This window comes from Pseudorca crassidens, chromosome 16 (genome assembly GCF_039906515.1).
Source record: "Pseudorca crassidens isolate mPseCra1 chromosome 16, mPseCra1.hap1, whole genome shotgun sequence".
Classification (NCBI taxonomy): Eukaryota; Metazoa; Chordata; class Mammalia; order Artiodactyla; family Delphinidae; genus Pseudorca; species Pseudorca crassidens.
This window is the reverse complement of record NC_090311.1, coordinates 8,455,987-8,472,426: the sequence shown is the minus strand read 5'-3', so window position 1 is coordinate 8,472,426 and position 16,440 is coordinate 8,455,987. Positions and strand designations below refer to the sequence as shown.

The 16,440-nt window shown below is 47.6% G+C and overlaps 1 protein-coding gene and 1 pseudogene across 2 annotated transcripts in view; one reads left to right on the top strand and one right to left on the bottom strand.

Moving 5' to 3' along the window:
* GPR26 (G protein-coupled receptor 26) overlaps positions 1-16,440 on the top strand; it is a 56,593-nt gene that overhangs the window by 30,158 nt on the left and 9,995 nt on the right. The window lies entirely within an intron of this gene.
* LOC137209464 (polypeptide N-acetylgalactosaminyltransferase 11 pseudogene) lies at positions 12,340-13,798 on the bottom strand (annotated as a pseudogene).

Below are 16,440 nucleotides of genomic sequence, written 5' to 3'. Positions count from 1 at the left end.
CATGATGCAGGACGCATCACCGCCCTGCGTGTGCCTGGGGTGGGCTCTGGAGACATCCTCTTGAGTGGGGTCCAGGCCACTGCTCGGATCGGGCTGAGCTGCGTGGAGGAGGGCTGGAGTGTCCTCAGGGGAGTTGCGTGTGGGTCACAGCCCAGCCCCCAGGAGAACAGGGAAGAAAGCAGAGGCTGTACCTGGGAATGGGATGCCCAGGCCAACAGGGGATCCCTTTGCTACCAGGGGACATCTCCAGGGTCAGCCCCAGGAGAAAAGACCCTCATGCAGCCTAAGGGTATGAAGGGTCAGTCTCCTGAGCGCCCACTGTGTTCCAGATGCCCCACTAAATGCTTCCAAAGCATCACCTCATTCAATCCCCCAATACTCCTGTGAGGCTCGTATTATTCTTACCCGCCTCTTACAGCTGAGGAACTGCGATGGTTAATTTCATGTGCCAACTTGACTGGATCACGGGATGCCAGATATTTGGCTAAACATTATTATTATTATTATTATTTTGCGGTACGCGGGCCTCTCACTGTTGTGGCCTCTCCCGTTGTGGAGCACAGGCTCCGGACGCGCAGGCTCAGCGGCCACAGCTCACGGGCCCAGCCACTCCGCGGCATGTGGGATCTTCCCGGTCCGGGGCACAAACCCGTGTCCCCTGCAAAGGCAGGCGGACTCTCGACCACTGCGCCACCAGGGAAGCCCTAAACACTATTTCTGGGTGTGTCTGTGAGAGTGTTTCTGGATGAAATTAACATTTGAATAGGTGGGCTCAGTAAATTGGTTTACCCTCCCCAATGTGGGCGGTATCATCCAATTCGCTGAGAGCCTGAACAGATCAAAAAGGAGGAAGGAGGAACTTGCCCCCTCCTGCCTGATTGCTTGAGCTGAGACATCAACCTTCTCCTGCCCTCAGTTCCCCTGGTTCTCAGGACTCTGGACTTGGACTGAATTACACCACCGTCCTTCCTACTTGCAGACAGCACATCGTGGGGGCTTTTCAGCCTCCATGATTGCGTGAGCCAGTTCCTTATGATGTTCCCTTATACACATACAAAGATATGTGCGTGGTTCGGTTTCTCTAGAGAATCCAGACTGTGTGGATTCAACCAATAGGGACGGAGCAGCTCATGTGAGGTCACACGGCTGCTCCATGAAGAGCCAGCTCCAGCTCTCTCACTCCCACTGCCTCTCACTTCTGCAGGGACCCCATAGTAAGGCTGGGAAGCAGTGTCCAGGGAAGCATTGTTTCCCAGCATCAATATCCCCACAGCGATTTACTGTGTCCCTCTTTGCTGACTTCCAACAAGAATTAAAAATGAATATTTAGCAGATGGTGGCTTTTTCTCACAATGATCTATGAATGCCACTGTGGGCAGTGCTGATAATGCCCATGGAAATGAAAAACATGAATAAAAATGAATATTTACAAGAGTCACATTTCATCCTGGCCTCTAACTTATTTGGTTTGACCCTGTACAAGGCTTTTTACTCTTTCAGCTCTAAATTTTTCGTCTTTAAAAATAAAGTTATGGGGCTTCCCTGGTGGTGCAGTGGTTGAGAGTCCGCCTGCCGATGCAGGGGACACGGGTTCGTGCCCCGGTCTGGGAAGGTCCCACGTGCCGCGGAGCGGCTGGGCCCGTGAGCCATGGCCACTGAGCCTGCGCGTCCGGAGCCTGTGCTCCGCAACGGGAGAGGCCACAACAGTGAGAGGCCCGCGTACCGCAAAAAAAAAAAAAAAAAAAAAAAGTTATGGTGTAAGTTTAGACATATGCCAGTGGAAAAGAATTGAGAGTCCAGAGATAGATCCACACACACATGGTCAATTGATTCCAACAAAGGTGCTAAGGCAAGTCAGCAAGGAAAGGATGGTCTCTTCATCAAATAGTGCTCAAGATCTGGATATTCACATGCAGAAAGAAATAATAAACCTTGACCCATACATCATCTGGTGCACCAAGTTTAACTTGAAATGTATCATCAACCCAAATGTAAAGACTAAAAATATATTAATAAAACTCCCAGAAGAAAACATAGGAGAAAATCTTTGCAACTCTGGGGCAGGCAAAGATATCTTTGATAGAATGCAAAAGGCATGACCATAAAATAGAAAACTGATGAATGGCCCACATCAAAATTTTAACACACTACTCTTGAAAACACCATGAAGAAAAATGAAGATGAGCTACAGAATGGGAAACACATTTGCAATATATGTGTCTAACAAAAGAATTGTATCCAGAGCTTCCCTGGTGGCGCAGTGGTTGAGAGTCCGTCTGCCGATGCAGGGGACACGGGTTCGTGCCCCAGTCTGGGAAGATCCCACATGCCACAGAGCGGCTGGGCCCGTGAGCCATGGCCGCTGGGCCTGCACGTCCGGAGGCTGTGCTCTGCAACGGGAGAGGCCACAACAGTGAGAGGCCCGCGTACCACAAAAAAAAAAAAAAAAGAATTGTATCCAAACTAAATAAGAAGACAACCCAATAAAAAGTGGCAAAAGATTTAGGCAGACTCCTCCAAAGAACATTCGCTCATGACCCCCACACAGAAAAATATGTTCAACATTATTAGCCATCAGGACAGTGCATATTAAAACCATGATGAGATGCCAGCACACAGGGAATGGCTGGAATTAAAGACTGAGAATACCAAGTATTGTGAAGAATGTAAAACAACTGGGACTCCCATACATCATTGGTGGGAATGCAAAATGATGGAAAACTGTTTGGCAGTTTTTTATAAAGGTAAACATACACTTATCATATAACCCAGCAATTCCATGCCTAGGTTTTTTCCTAGGAGAAATGAAAACATGTGTCTGCAGAAAGACTTGTATAGCAATATTTTTAGTAACTTTATTTGTGATAATCTAAAACTCAACACAACCCACACATCCATCAACAGGTGGAAAAACGATTGGGGTATATTCTGTAGGACCCCATGTATGTGAAATGATTTATTAAAAACAGACAAAACTAAGCTAGAGGAATCAGGCTCCCTGACTTCAGACTATGCTACAAAGCTACAGTAATCAAGACAGTATGGCACTGGCACAAAAACAGAAACATAGATCCAAGGTAGAGGATAGAAAGCCCAGAGATAAACCCACGCACTGATGGTCACCTAATCTATGATAAAGGAGGCAAGAATATACAATGGAGAAAAGACAGCCTCTTCAATAAGTGGTGCTGAGAAAACTGGACAACTACATGTAAAAGAATGAAATTAGAACACTACTTAACATCATACACAAAAGTAAACTCAAAATGGATTAAAGACCTAAATGTAAGACCGAACACTATAAAACTCTTAGAGGAAAACATAGGAAAAACACTCTTTGACATAAATCACAACAAGATCTTTTTTGACCAACCTTCTAGAGTAATGAAAATAAAAACAAAAATAAGCAAATGGGACCTAATTAAGTTTAAAAGCTTAGGTTTAAATTTTTTTAAGTTTAAAAGCTTTTGCACAGCAAAGGAAACCATTAACAAGATGAAAAGCTGACCCTTAGAATGGGAAAAAATATTTGAAAACAAAGCAATGGACAAAGGATTAATCTCCAAAATATACAAACAGCTAATGCAGCTCAATATTAAAAAAACAAACAACCCAATCCAAAAATGGGCAGAAGGCCTAAATAGACATTTCTCCAAAGAAGACATACAGATGGCCAACATACACAAGAAAAGATGCTCAACATCACTAATCATTAGAGAAATGAAAATCAAAACTACAGTGAGGTATCACCTCTCACCAGTCAGAACGGCCATCATCAAAAAATTCTACAAACAATAAATGCTGGAGAGGGTGTGGGGAAAAGGGAACCCTCTTGCACTGTTGGTGGGAATGTAAATTGATACAGCCACTATGGAGAACAGTATGGAGGTTCCTTAAAAAACTAAAAATAGAACTACCATACGACCCAGCAATCCCACTACTGGGCATATACCCTTTGAAAACCATAATTCAAAAAGTCACATATACCCCAGTATTCATTGCAGCACTATTTACAATAGCCAGTAGCCAGGACATTGAAACAACCTAAAAGTCCATCGACAGATGAATGGATAAAGAAGATGTGGTATATATATGTATATATATGTGTGTGTGTGTGTGTGTGTGTGTGTGTGTGTAATGGAATATTACTCATCCATAAAAAGGAACAAAACTGGGTCATTTGTAGAGATGTGGATGGACCTAGAGTCTGTCATACAGAGTGAAGTAAGTCAGAAAGAGAAAAGCAAGTATCATATATTAACACATATATGAGGAATCTAGAAAAATGGTACAGATGAACCTATTTGCAGGGCAGGAATAGAGACACAGACGTAGAAAACGGACATGTGGACACGGGGTGCGGGGGAGGAGCGGAGGGTGGGATGAATTGGGAGATTAGGTTTGACATATATACACTACCATGTGAAAAATAGATAGCTAGTGGGAACCTGCTGTATAGCGCAGGGAGCTCAGCTCAGTGCTCTGTGATGACCTAGATGGGTGGGATGGGGGTGGAGGGAGGTCCAAGAGGGAGGGGACATATGTACACATATATCTGATTCACTTTGTTGTACAGCAGAAACTAACACAACATTGTAAAGCAATTATATTCTAAAAAAAAGACAAAACTAGTCTATAGTGACAAAAAGTAGATCAATGGTTACTTGGGTTTGGGGTAGTGGACATTATAAAGAGACACAAAAGAACGTTTTGGGAGTGATAGAAATACTGTGTCTTTAATTGTAGTGATGACTGGTTATTCGAGTACATTGTCAGAGCTCGTCAAACTGCACACTTCTAGTGGGTGCATTTTATATAACAACGTGAATATAATTAACATGGCTGAACTGTGCACTTAATATGGTTAAGATGGTAACGCTTATGTTATTTGTTTTTAGCCACGATTTTTAAACAATTAGCACACGTAAAACAATGGGTGCATTTTACTCTATGTAAATTAAAGCTGAATAAGGTTGATTTAACAAATAAAGCTATATATCTCTAAGATCTCTTCTAGCTCCCGGAAATCTTGACAAATTCTCAAAATTATCTGCTCTCACCATTATCGAAAATTCTTCACTTTTCCATACTGCTCAAAATTTTCCTAATAGGATGACATTCATCTTAAGATAAATTTAGAGGTGGAGTCTTTAAACTTTTATGTGCCATGGACTCGCTGGCAGCCCGTGAACCCTATGGGCTCCTCTAAATAACATTTTTTAAAAGAATGAATACATAAGATTTTGAAAGAAAACAATCGTATTAAAAATGTAGTTGCCAAAATATTTTTTACATATGTTTGCAGTATAGTGATAGATGTGCTTTGTTATCAACACATTAAATAACAAGGAATAGTGACAATCTCAGAATTTACCATCATTTCAAAAGATGAGCCTAAATAAGATTTTGAGTACCTGTATCAAATGTGAAGTGATGCGAAGTTACCTGTGATCTCCACTGGTGACGGAGTTATAGGCTAACACCTCTATGTTCTACTCCTCATTCATAATTGAAGTTAATGCTAAATTTTTTAGTGAAAACGAGGACCACATTTTCCACCAAATTCATGGACTAAGTTTGGTCTGTGGAACGCAGAGAATCCCTAGTTTAGTGTGTGATTTTGTCATTCGCACCTTGATGTGAAAGCAGCTTTTGACAGCCTCGTTTTGATTAACCCTGAGATTATCCCCTCAGGTTAACCCTGAGATGATCCCCTCACCCACAGGAAGCTGAGAAGGGAGCCTGGAGCACAGGGAGGATGGAGGAAGGGGGTACTGAGAGCTCGCGGAGCTGGATGTAAATGGTGGGGGGTGGCCAACAAGGGCATGGGGAGGGCCTATCTTGAAGTTTCCTGATGGGCTGGTTTAACCTCTCTCCTCCTTTATTTATTTATTTATTTTTTACATCTTTATTGGAGTATAATTGCTTTACAGTGGTCTGTTAGTTTCTGCTTTATAACAAAGTGAATCAGTTATACATATACTTATGTTCCCATATCTCTTCCCTCTTGCATCTCCCCCACTCCCACCCTCCCTATCCCATCCCTCTAGGCGGTCACAAAGCACCGAGCTGATCTCCCTGTGCTATGCGGCTGCTTCCCACTAGCTATCTACCTTACGTTTGGTAGTGAATATATGTCCATGCCTCTCTCTCGCTTTGTCACAGCTTACCCTTCCCCCTCCCCATATCCTCAAGTCCATTCTCTACTAGGTCTGTGTCTTTATTCCTGTCTTACCCCTGGGTTCTTCATGACATTTCAGAAATGTGGCGCAAGGAGGGGCACCTCGTGGGTTCCCCTGGTCTGGAGAGCCCGGCTCCCACAGAAACTGGCAAGAGCTGGAGGAAGGATGGGTTGGCAGTTAGGAGCGGCGTGAGCTCCTGTTCAGACTCTCCTGGAGGCAGGCTGGACGCAGGGCAGACCCTCCCTCCTGCCCCTCATGCAGCTCCGGCGCCCCCAGCGGGCTACGCAGTGGTGCAGGGCAGGGTCCATCCCCAGAGCCCACGCCACAGCTGCCCCGCTGGCTCTCACTGCCTCGAAGGTAGCTTCCACCCAGTGCTCTTGGCTTTGCCTTCAAGGTGCTTTGATTTCTGCGCTGAAAAATACCCCGAGGCAAAGAAACAGAGAGGGGTGGTTATCTGCTGAAATTCCTCAGAGATTTACCCACCACAACTGAGGCCCAGAGAGGGGAGGGGACCCGGCTTGGGTCCCCAGGAAGCAGGTGGAGGGGCTGAGACCCACATCAGGTCCAGGTTCGCTGGCTCTCTTCTCCCCTGAGATGCAGGGGTGTGAAGGAAAGGGCAGCGTCGTGGGCAGCGCCCGGCTAGCCCGCCTGCGGACACACAGGTGGTCAGAGGCAGGGTGGGCCTCAGAGGTCATCAAGCATCTTTATAGAGGAGAGAAATGTGTTCCAGAGAAGGGAGGAGCCTCCTGCCAGCAGCTGGAGTGACAAAACGGTACTTTGGTCCTAGGTTAGCGGTTCCCAAGCCTGACCAGGCACCAGAATCACCTGGAGCCATCGTTCCAAACACGGCTCCGGGGACCAGTCCCAAAGCCACACATCAGAACCTCTGTCGAAGGGCCCGACATCTGCACTGTCACTGAGCAACCCACGCAGCTCCAGTGTGTGACCAGGCTCGAGGACCATGGCACTGAGCCATTCCCAAGTGTGCCCTGGAAGGGGCTGGGGTGGGACCTCTGACCCCTGCCCTGGGCTCTAGCCATGGGCAAACGGGAGGGAAGAGGGCAAGGAGAATGTTCTCCCCTTGGGGAGGAAGAACGGACCTCAAATAGGTGTTGGTTCAAGAAAAAGCTTAAGGCTTGAGCCAACCCTTCCTTTTCGTTGGGTGAATCTAGACCTGAGGAGTTGGGTGCAGGGAGGTGGGGGGAGGGGGACTTCATTGGGTACAGCATCATTTTAACTCTCCAATTCTCTCCATTAGATCCAAAGAAGGACAGAGGCTGCATCTCACTCATTTCTGTACCCCAAGTGCTCAGCTCAGAGACAGGTACACAGCAGGCACTAAATAAATGCTCCTGAATTCCCATTATTAGCTATGCTGCGTGAGTGGCGCTTTCACGATAGAGTTTTCTGCCGCCTCTTGAGTTTCCGCAGACACTGGGAGTTGCTGAGAATGCTGTATTCCAAGTCAAAATATTCATTACGACACACGCTGTGTGCAATTTCCACAGACCCATTCATTACCCCATAATGTGCTTGGGGAGGAAAACAAACCACTCTTGGAAAGGCAGCCGTGCAGTAGCTGAGGTCAGAGCTCTGCCACCACACTCAGTGGCCTTTCCAGGGCGCATCTCTGTTGACCGTGACCAAAAGGGTCTCTGGACCTGGGAGCACTGGACAGTGGATCTTCATCCAGGCAAGATTCAGTCACACATCTCAGGCAAGGTCAAGAAGCCCGAGGACCCCAGGGATGAAACCCACCCCCTGGCCCCTGACACGTGCTAATTGCAGCACGTTTATTTGCAATGCTGGGGACCCTTTCAGTCATGGGAGCAACGTAGAAATCCCTCTGTTTGACCTTTTCCCTGTTTATCTCATTAAAAAAGTAGCTGCACGGTGCAGAAGTTTGCTCCTGGTCTCATTAGCTGCCTCCTCATAATTGCAGGTTTTTAAGCAAGTTCCAGGCAGAGCCTCTGATGGAAATTAAACTCAAAGAGAAAGAGAACGAGAAAAATGCGTAGGAGCTGGGTAATTGCATGCCTGTGTCTCTAGCGGTGGGCTCAGGCGCACAGAGCAGCAGATGGGGTCTAAGCTGAAGGAAATATGGAAATGAAGCCCAACTCAGACAAATGGTAAAACCAAAGCAAGCCCTGAGAACACTTCTGGACAAGCCTCTAGCTCTCTAGCTAGTGTTTGTTTGGTGACGTTACCTGGCAGTTGGCTCTGACATTTCCCCCCCACCCCTGACCGTACTCCCTGGACCTCCTCTCTCTCTTGGCCACGGAGGGTTCCGGCACCCGCTCCCAGGGCTGCAGGTCACTGGACACCAGCCAGGGCACAGCTGGCCTGCACCTTCCCTCCCAGCCTCTCCCACCAGCTGCACTCACTTCCATCCAGCCAGCTGCAAGCCTACCCAGGGCGTTCGAGGCCTCTTTACTCTCACCAAGCAGGTGCTAGATTTTTTTTTAACCTGGTGTCCTCCTCAGCTCATCCTCCAGCGTGGGCGGGAGGAGAAGTCATGGGCTCTGGAATCAGAATGACCTGGTATGGAATCCATTCATTGCCATCTTTGTGACCCTTAACCTCTCAGAGCCGCCATCATTAAAATGGTGATAATAGGGCTTCCCTGGTGGCGCAGTGGTTGAGAGTCTGCCTGCCGATGCAGGGGACACGGGTTCGTGCCCCGGTCCGGGAAGGTCCCACATGCCGCAGAGCGGCTGGGCCCGTGAGCCATGGCCGCTGAGCCTGCGCGTCTGGAGCCTGTGCTCCGCAACGGGAGAGGCCACAACAGTGAGAGGCCCGCGTACCACAAAAAAAAATAAATGGTGATAATAACATCCAAACTGTTAGAAGGATTAAATGAGCTGTCTCTGGAAAGCGCTGGCACGCAGTAAGTACTCCATGTATGTTAGTTCCTTACTCAGCCTCCAATTTCTAAGAAACACGTAATGTCCTCTGGAGTGAAGGTCAGACCATTCGGCGGTTTTGGAATTGCTAGCTTTTCAGGGCAGCCTCTCTGGAAGAGACAGTATGGCTCAGTGAGAGGAGCCCTGTGGCTTTGCGTCTCCTGTGACCCTTGGCCGTAGTCCCCATCCTCTTGGGTCTCCATCTCCCTGGTGTCCTCAAGGATGTGGAGAGCCGGCCCCAGGCCCGCCCTGCTCAGCTGACGAGGCTGTCGTGAGTTCTGGGTGGCTAAGGTGTGAGAACAAGCTCTGGAAACTGGTAAAAAAGGAACTTTGACTCCAACCCAAATGGATAGCTTATGGGAATGGGCAGCTCTGGAAACCCACAGAGGAAAAGAATTCTCAAGGGCTTTTATTGGAGACTCCGTGTGGGCTGGTAGCACAACTTTGGTGCAGCTGGTGCCGTGGAAAGAGCCACAGCTTTGGAGCCTGAAGAATCGCGCTGACCTGTACCTGCTGTGAGGCTCCAGGCCGATTCTTTACCTGACAGTGGGAAACGGGAAATGCATAATGGATGTAAATGCTCTTTATAAACTGTAAAGTGCAGATCCACCTGTTAGTTGTTCTGTAATTCTTCACTCTAGCCCCAAGGATGCCCGGCTCAACATTATGTTCTGGTTGGTACTTAGTGTAAAATAGATAGTTAGTGGGAACCTGCTGTATAGCAGAGGGACCTCAGCTCAGTGCTCTGTGATGACCTAGTTGGCTGGGATGGGGGTGGAGGGAGGTCCAAGAGGGAGGGGATATATGTACACATATAGCTAATTCACTTCGTTGTACAGCAGAAACTAACACAACATTGTGAAGCAATTATACTCAAAAAAAAAAAAAAATCCTTGTAGAAGCGAATATACCCAGACCCTCCCTGAAAGCACATTTATGTCCAAGCAGCCTTTGAAGAAATTAGCCTTAACAAGATGATATTTAATGCAGATTGGGGTCTGCAGAATAATGGCTCCCTAAAGATAATCCCCAGAGCCTGTGAATATGTTATGTTACCTTAAGTGGCAAAATGGACTTGGCAGATATAATTGAGTTAGGGATCTTAAGACAGGAATATTATCCTGGATTACCTGAGTGGGCTTAATGTAATCACAGGGTCCTTAAAAGAAGCAAGACAGAAACAGGGCAGTCAAGGAAGGAGATGTGACGATCGAAGCAGGGGTCAGAGCCAGAGAGAGACTGAAGATGCTGTACCGCTGGCTTTGAGGTGGAAGAAGGAGCTCAGGGATGCAGGCAGCCTCTGGAAGCTGGAAATGGTAAGTGGATTCACCCCTAGAGCATCCAGAAGGAACGCAGCCCTTATATCTTGATTTTAGCCCATTGAGACTCGTTTTGGACTTCAGAACAATAGAGCTGGAAGATGATAAATCTGTGTTGCTTTAAGACGCCCAATTTGTGTAACTTGTTACAGCAGCAAAAGGAAACGAATACACAGATAAATGGAAACTTCTGCAACTTGCATACAAAAATCCCAAAGCCCAGGCACAAAAAGGGAGAAACCTGGTTTAGCAGGCACACTGTGGAACAGAGCCTAATGACTAAATGTCAGTGATGTGGCCCTGGTCACAATGGCAGCTTCAGTGTTGAGGCTCTGTTTGTTTGTTTTTAAAGAAGTAGAGTAACTGGGAGAGAAAGGATGTTTTACATTCACTAAGGTCACTGGTCACACAGAAACAATGGGTTCAGTTCAGGGCAAAGCAATTCCAGGAGGGCATTACAAACTAGTTCATCTCCTAAGCATGAGAGAGAGCAGGAACTCTCATACTTTACTGGTGGAGAGCAAACTGGTACCACTTCATTGGATGGCAATCTGGCAATGTGTATTACAAATTTTAATGCACGTATCTTTCAATCTAGCAATTGCATTGCTCTAAATCTATCACACAGATACCTGTACAAAGAGGTATATGCAATGCAAGGATATTCATGATTGTTTTGTTTGTAGTAGCAAAAGATTGGAAACTACCTCGTGTCCATCAGCAGGGGACTAGTTTAATGAAACATGGTTTTTATGAAACTGCCTACGTTGCTTTGAAAAGAATCAGGTGCGGCTTTAAATACTGACGTGGAATCATCTCCAAAATTTATTACTAGGTTTAAGAAAAGCAAGGTGCAGAATAGTGTATGTAATATTTTTGTCTACAAGAATGTGTATACTTTGCAAATGCATAATTTCTCTTGAAAAGATAGGAAGTGGTAACGTGATTATCTCTGGGGGGAGGATTCCAGAGCCCGGAGGTATGGCAGATAAGGTTTGATTTGCCCTTCATCTCACTTTTACACTTTCTCCTCCCATGTGCCTGCGTTACATATTAAAGAAAAGGAAGATAAAAGGGAAGGAAACAGAAGTCCCTGAAACCAGCTCATGGGTGTGGCTGTTAAAAGAACTGGAATGTTTACTCTGTGCAGAGGGCAAGGCTGAACCAATGGAGAAGATTTGGTCTTTGAACTAAGGAAGAATTTTCCAGCCATCAGAGCCGCCTGAAGGAGAACCAGGCTGCCCCCGTGAGGAGTGAGTTCTCTGTGGCTGTTGGGCTGATGAAGCTTAGGCTGCGTGAATCTTTCTTGCGGGGCCACAACGGGGTCTCAAGTTTTGGAGGACTTAGTATAGTGCAGGAAGTTTCACCCCAGCTCCATATTATTATTATTTTTTAATAATAAAAAGGATCCTTTAAATGTAAATAGTACCATAATTCATCAAAATACTTTATAATAGTTAACTGCCTCTTAAATATAATCTTATAAACGATGCCTTCTGGAGTTGAAAGTAATGTGGATGCAATCTGTTTAACATTATCTATTTAGAACATGGTAATAGAAGTGGAAAAAATTAACAATCTCCTATGAAGTCTTCTAAAAAAGGAAATCATAACAAGTTTCTGATCAGATAAATGCCATTCCATTATTAAAATGGGTTAAAAAGAACTGCAAATAGATTTGAATAGGCATGTCAGTTTCCTGGGTTTTGCCCTTCTCTGCAAACTTGACTCTTTAATAGAGTTAAAACTGAATTCTTGTTTTCTGTCATGAGCAAAAAATTCCTTAACGGCAGCTCAGAAGTGACCTTAATGTCTTGGTGAAACATACTTCTTCACCTTCTGATGGTCACTTGGTGCTCCAATCTCCAGTATATCTGCTGTCTCACCTTTGCTAATCTTCTCAGGCATCTCCATTAGGAGGACAAGTGTGATGAATCACCGTTCCAGCCACGAGTCCGTCTTAACTCTCCAAATGCCGTCACAGGTTGCCATAGCAACACAGCCTTTGTGACTCAGTAGATCGACCACTCTTAGGCACTGTCCACCTGGCACCTGGTACAGCCAATTATTCTTCCCAAAATTCTATTGCTGGGCTGCCCCTGACCCATGACACTTCATGAGCACTTGAATGAGTTTCCGACATATCCAGGCAAAGGGAGATTATTTAAAATCAATTCACGCTCTTCATTATAAATTCAGAGCTGAATAGGGTCACTGTAGCCACATCCCTTAAGCACCCCTAGGCCTCTCGTCTGCCTTGGGCAGCCCTGGGCCACCAGACACTTACTGATCTGGAGGTGACAGAGCCTTTCCCATTGAAGGACTTGGGGCATTTTGACCTTCTTTTGATAAAAATGGATTGCTAGGGTTTGGCATTGGGCTCGGGTATCTGCCTCTCTTGGCAAATGTTATCCAAATATCATTTAAATGATTTCCAAGCCAACTTCTTCCTCCATTCAACAGGCTTATTGATATTTCCAAAGCTTTTGGACCCCAGCCCAGGTCTTATGGAAAAATACTCCTGCTTATATTCATCCAACTAAACATGAACCAGTCTCATCACGCATGTCATGATATCCTCGCCTTCAGGAGAACCATACGGTCGCCTTTTTCCAAAAATGTGTCCAACTCTAGAGCAAGGGATGATGAAGAGCTTACCTCCACCCATCCAAATCCGAAATGATATTTCGAAATTTTCTCCTCCCCAGATATCCATGCCACTGTCACACTGTCCAAGTTCAATGAAATAGTTTCTCTTCATGGCAAACGATCTTCCAGCAATGGTCGGTGACTTTATTGGTGTCGTCGCTCCCTCCAGGCCTCTGAGCTTGGAAAAGGGAGCACGACCCCATCTGAAATGCAGCCCCCAGTTGAATCCCCCTCACAACACGGGAGGAGCTATAGGCGAGGGTCAGCACTGGTGGTGCTGGTCACCAGGCATACTACCGTCCACTAGTCCTCCTGGATGACGGCCAGCGAGGAGCCGGCCACGTCACAGCCGCTCTGATGATTCTGCCTCAAATCAATCTCCCACGCTTTGTATTTTTTATTACTTTAATTTTTCCAAGGAGGTAGTTTTGGACACATTCATCTAGTTCTCCTTTCAAATCACTGTGCACGAGCATGATGTCCTGAAGAAGCCAGGCAGGCACGTGGTCCAGGAGGCTGTGAACAGGCCAGAGCCAGGCACACAGCCTTCATTGCAGAAGCAAATAGCAACAGCAGCCACGGGCAAATCCACTGAGTCAGACTTGTGTGGACATGTGCTGCCCTCCCCGTATCGGCTACATCTCTGTGGCAGCCAAGCCCTGACTCAGAAGCATATTGAAGGCATGTTTCTGATACTGCAGGTCTCTCAATGCCTGATCACTTTCATTAAAAATCATACCCAGGGCTTCCCTGGTGGCGCAGCGGTTGAGAGTCCGCCTGCTAATGCAGGGGACACGGGTTCGAGCCCTGGTCCAGGAGGATCCCACATGCCGCGGAGCAACTAGGCCCGTGTGCCACACACTGAGCCTGCGCATCTGGAGCCTGTGCTCCGCAACAAGAGACGCCGCGATAGTGAGAGGCCCGCGCACCGCGATGAAGAGTGGCCCCGCTTGCCACAACTAGAGAAAGCCCTCGCACAGAAACGAAGACCCAACACAGCAAAAATAAATTAATTAATTAATAAACTCCTACCCCCAACATCTTCTTTAAAAAAGAAAAAATCAAACCCAATGCAGAAGAGAATTTCACAGTATCTTTTTCTGGATCTTCAACGTGGTTCTCTCTCACGTCGTCAATGTTGTTTGCTTTGAACTGTGATTCTAATACTCCACTTGGACCTCGAGTGAAACAGGGATAGAATTTGGGGAGGAAATAGTCCATGGAGCCCAGACACCTTGATGAGCACATTCTTAAGTGGCTGTCAGTTCACTGAAGTTGAAATAAACAAAAAGCAAAACTGTCCAGTTCCCAGGTGAAAAAGAACGTCCGCAACAGATATATCGCACGGTGACACTTCCCACTGTAGACCCAGCATAGCTGCAGGGCTGCACTTCCCACTGTAGACCCAGCATAGCTGAAGGGCTGCACTTCCCACTGTGGACCCGGCATAGCTGCAGGGCTGCACTTCCCACTGTGGACCCGGCATAGCTGCAGGGCTGCACTTCCCACTGTGGACCCGGCATAGCTGCAGGGCTGCACTTCCCACTGTAGACCCAGCATAGCTGAAGGGCTGCACTTCCCACTGTGGACCCGGCATAGCTGAAGGGCTGCACTTCCCACTGTGGACCCGGCATAGCTGCAGGGCTGCACTTCCCACTGTGGACCCGGCATAGCTGCAGGGCTGCACTTCCCACTGTGGACCCGGCATAGCTGCAGGGCTGCACTTCCCACTGTGGACCCGGCATAGCTGCAGGGCTGCACTTCCCACTGTGGACCCGGCATAGCTGCAGGGCTGCACTTCCCACTGTGGACCCGGCATAGCTGCAGGGCTGCACTTCCCACTGTGGACCCGGCATAGCTGAAGGGCTGCACTTCCCACTGTGGACCCGGCATAGCTGCAGGGCTGCACTTCCCACTGTGGACCCGGCATAGCTGCAGGGCTGCACTTCCCACTGTGGACCCGGCATAGCTGCAGGGCTGCACTTCCCACTGTGGACCCGGCATAGCTGCAGGGCTGCACTTCCCACTGTAGACCCGGCATAGCTGCAGGGCTGCACTTCCCACTGTGGACCCGGCATAGCTGCAGGGCTGCACTTCCCACTGTAGACCCGGCATAGCTGAAGGGCTGCACTTCCCACTGTGGACCCAGCATAGCTGCAGGGCTGCACTTCCCACTGTGGACCCGGCATAGCTGCAGGGCTGCTTTCAACTTCCTGGAGCAGGTGCTGGAGCCATAAGCTGGTGCTGGAGGCTGGGTGTGAACCGGCGTGAGAGTGAGAAACTCTGGGGATGCAGTCGTGGGTTGGGGGCCACACTTCCGGAGCTTGACCTCCAGGACCCTGGCTCCATACTGGAACCATGTGGGGGACTTTTCATCTCACTGATGCCTCCCCCTCCCCCCGAGACCAACTGAATCAGAATCAGGAGTCTGGGCTCCATTCTGGCCTCATCTACCCCTGTCCCACACCCAGCTCAGAGTGACCGTCTAAAACATCAATCTGATCATCCCACAACCCCCTCCCGAAACTTCCAGTGGTTTCTCACTGTACTCGGGACAAAAATCATGTCCTTGTCAAGGCCTGAAGTCCCTCCGAGTTCTGTTCTCCACCGGCCTGGCCCTCTCACTCACTCACAAGGACGCGGTCCAGCTACTCACCACCGTGAACTTACCAGAGCACCACTGACACATTTACTGTGCCTCTCGACTGCCCCTGCTTATTATGTTTCACTTTGATTAAAAACACAGGTGCACATATTCCTTATTTCAGGTGTTCTCTAGGGGCAGAGGCAGCCAATTATCCCATTACAGAAATCATGTACCTGGAATAATAATTATGCCTCAGAGGAATCCAATTGCATCACTTGCATAAAGTCAAAGCATTTAGATTGCTCTTAAGGAAATCAGGCATGCACAAGAATGACTGACTTGTTATCAGGGGAGATACTAGCTCTGCATGGAAGTTCTACCAACTGAGATCAAGAGCACGGGTGTGGGAATGATGGATCCCTTGGAAATAGGTTTAGTCTGAGATGCCGTGTGGGACTCCGGTGGGGAAGTCCAGTGCACGGTTAGTTGGATGATTTTGAAGAAGGAGGGAGAGTTCTAGGATGGAGACAAAGTTGGGGAAGCACCAAGATTTAGGAGGTAGGGGCTTCCCTGGTGGTGCAGTGGTTGAGAGTCTGCCTGTCAATGTAGGGGACATGGGTTCGAGCCCTGGTCTGGGAAGATCCCACATGCCTCGGAGCAACTAAGCCCGTGAGCCACAACTGCTGAGCCTGTGCGTCTGGAGCCTGTGCTCTGCAACAAGAGAGGCCGCGATAGTGAGAGGCCCGTGCACCGCGATGAAGAGTGGCCCCCGCTCGCCGCAACTAGAGAAAGCCCTCGCA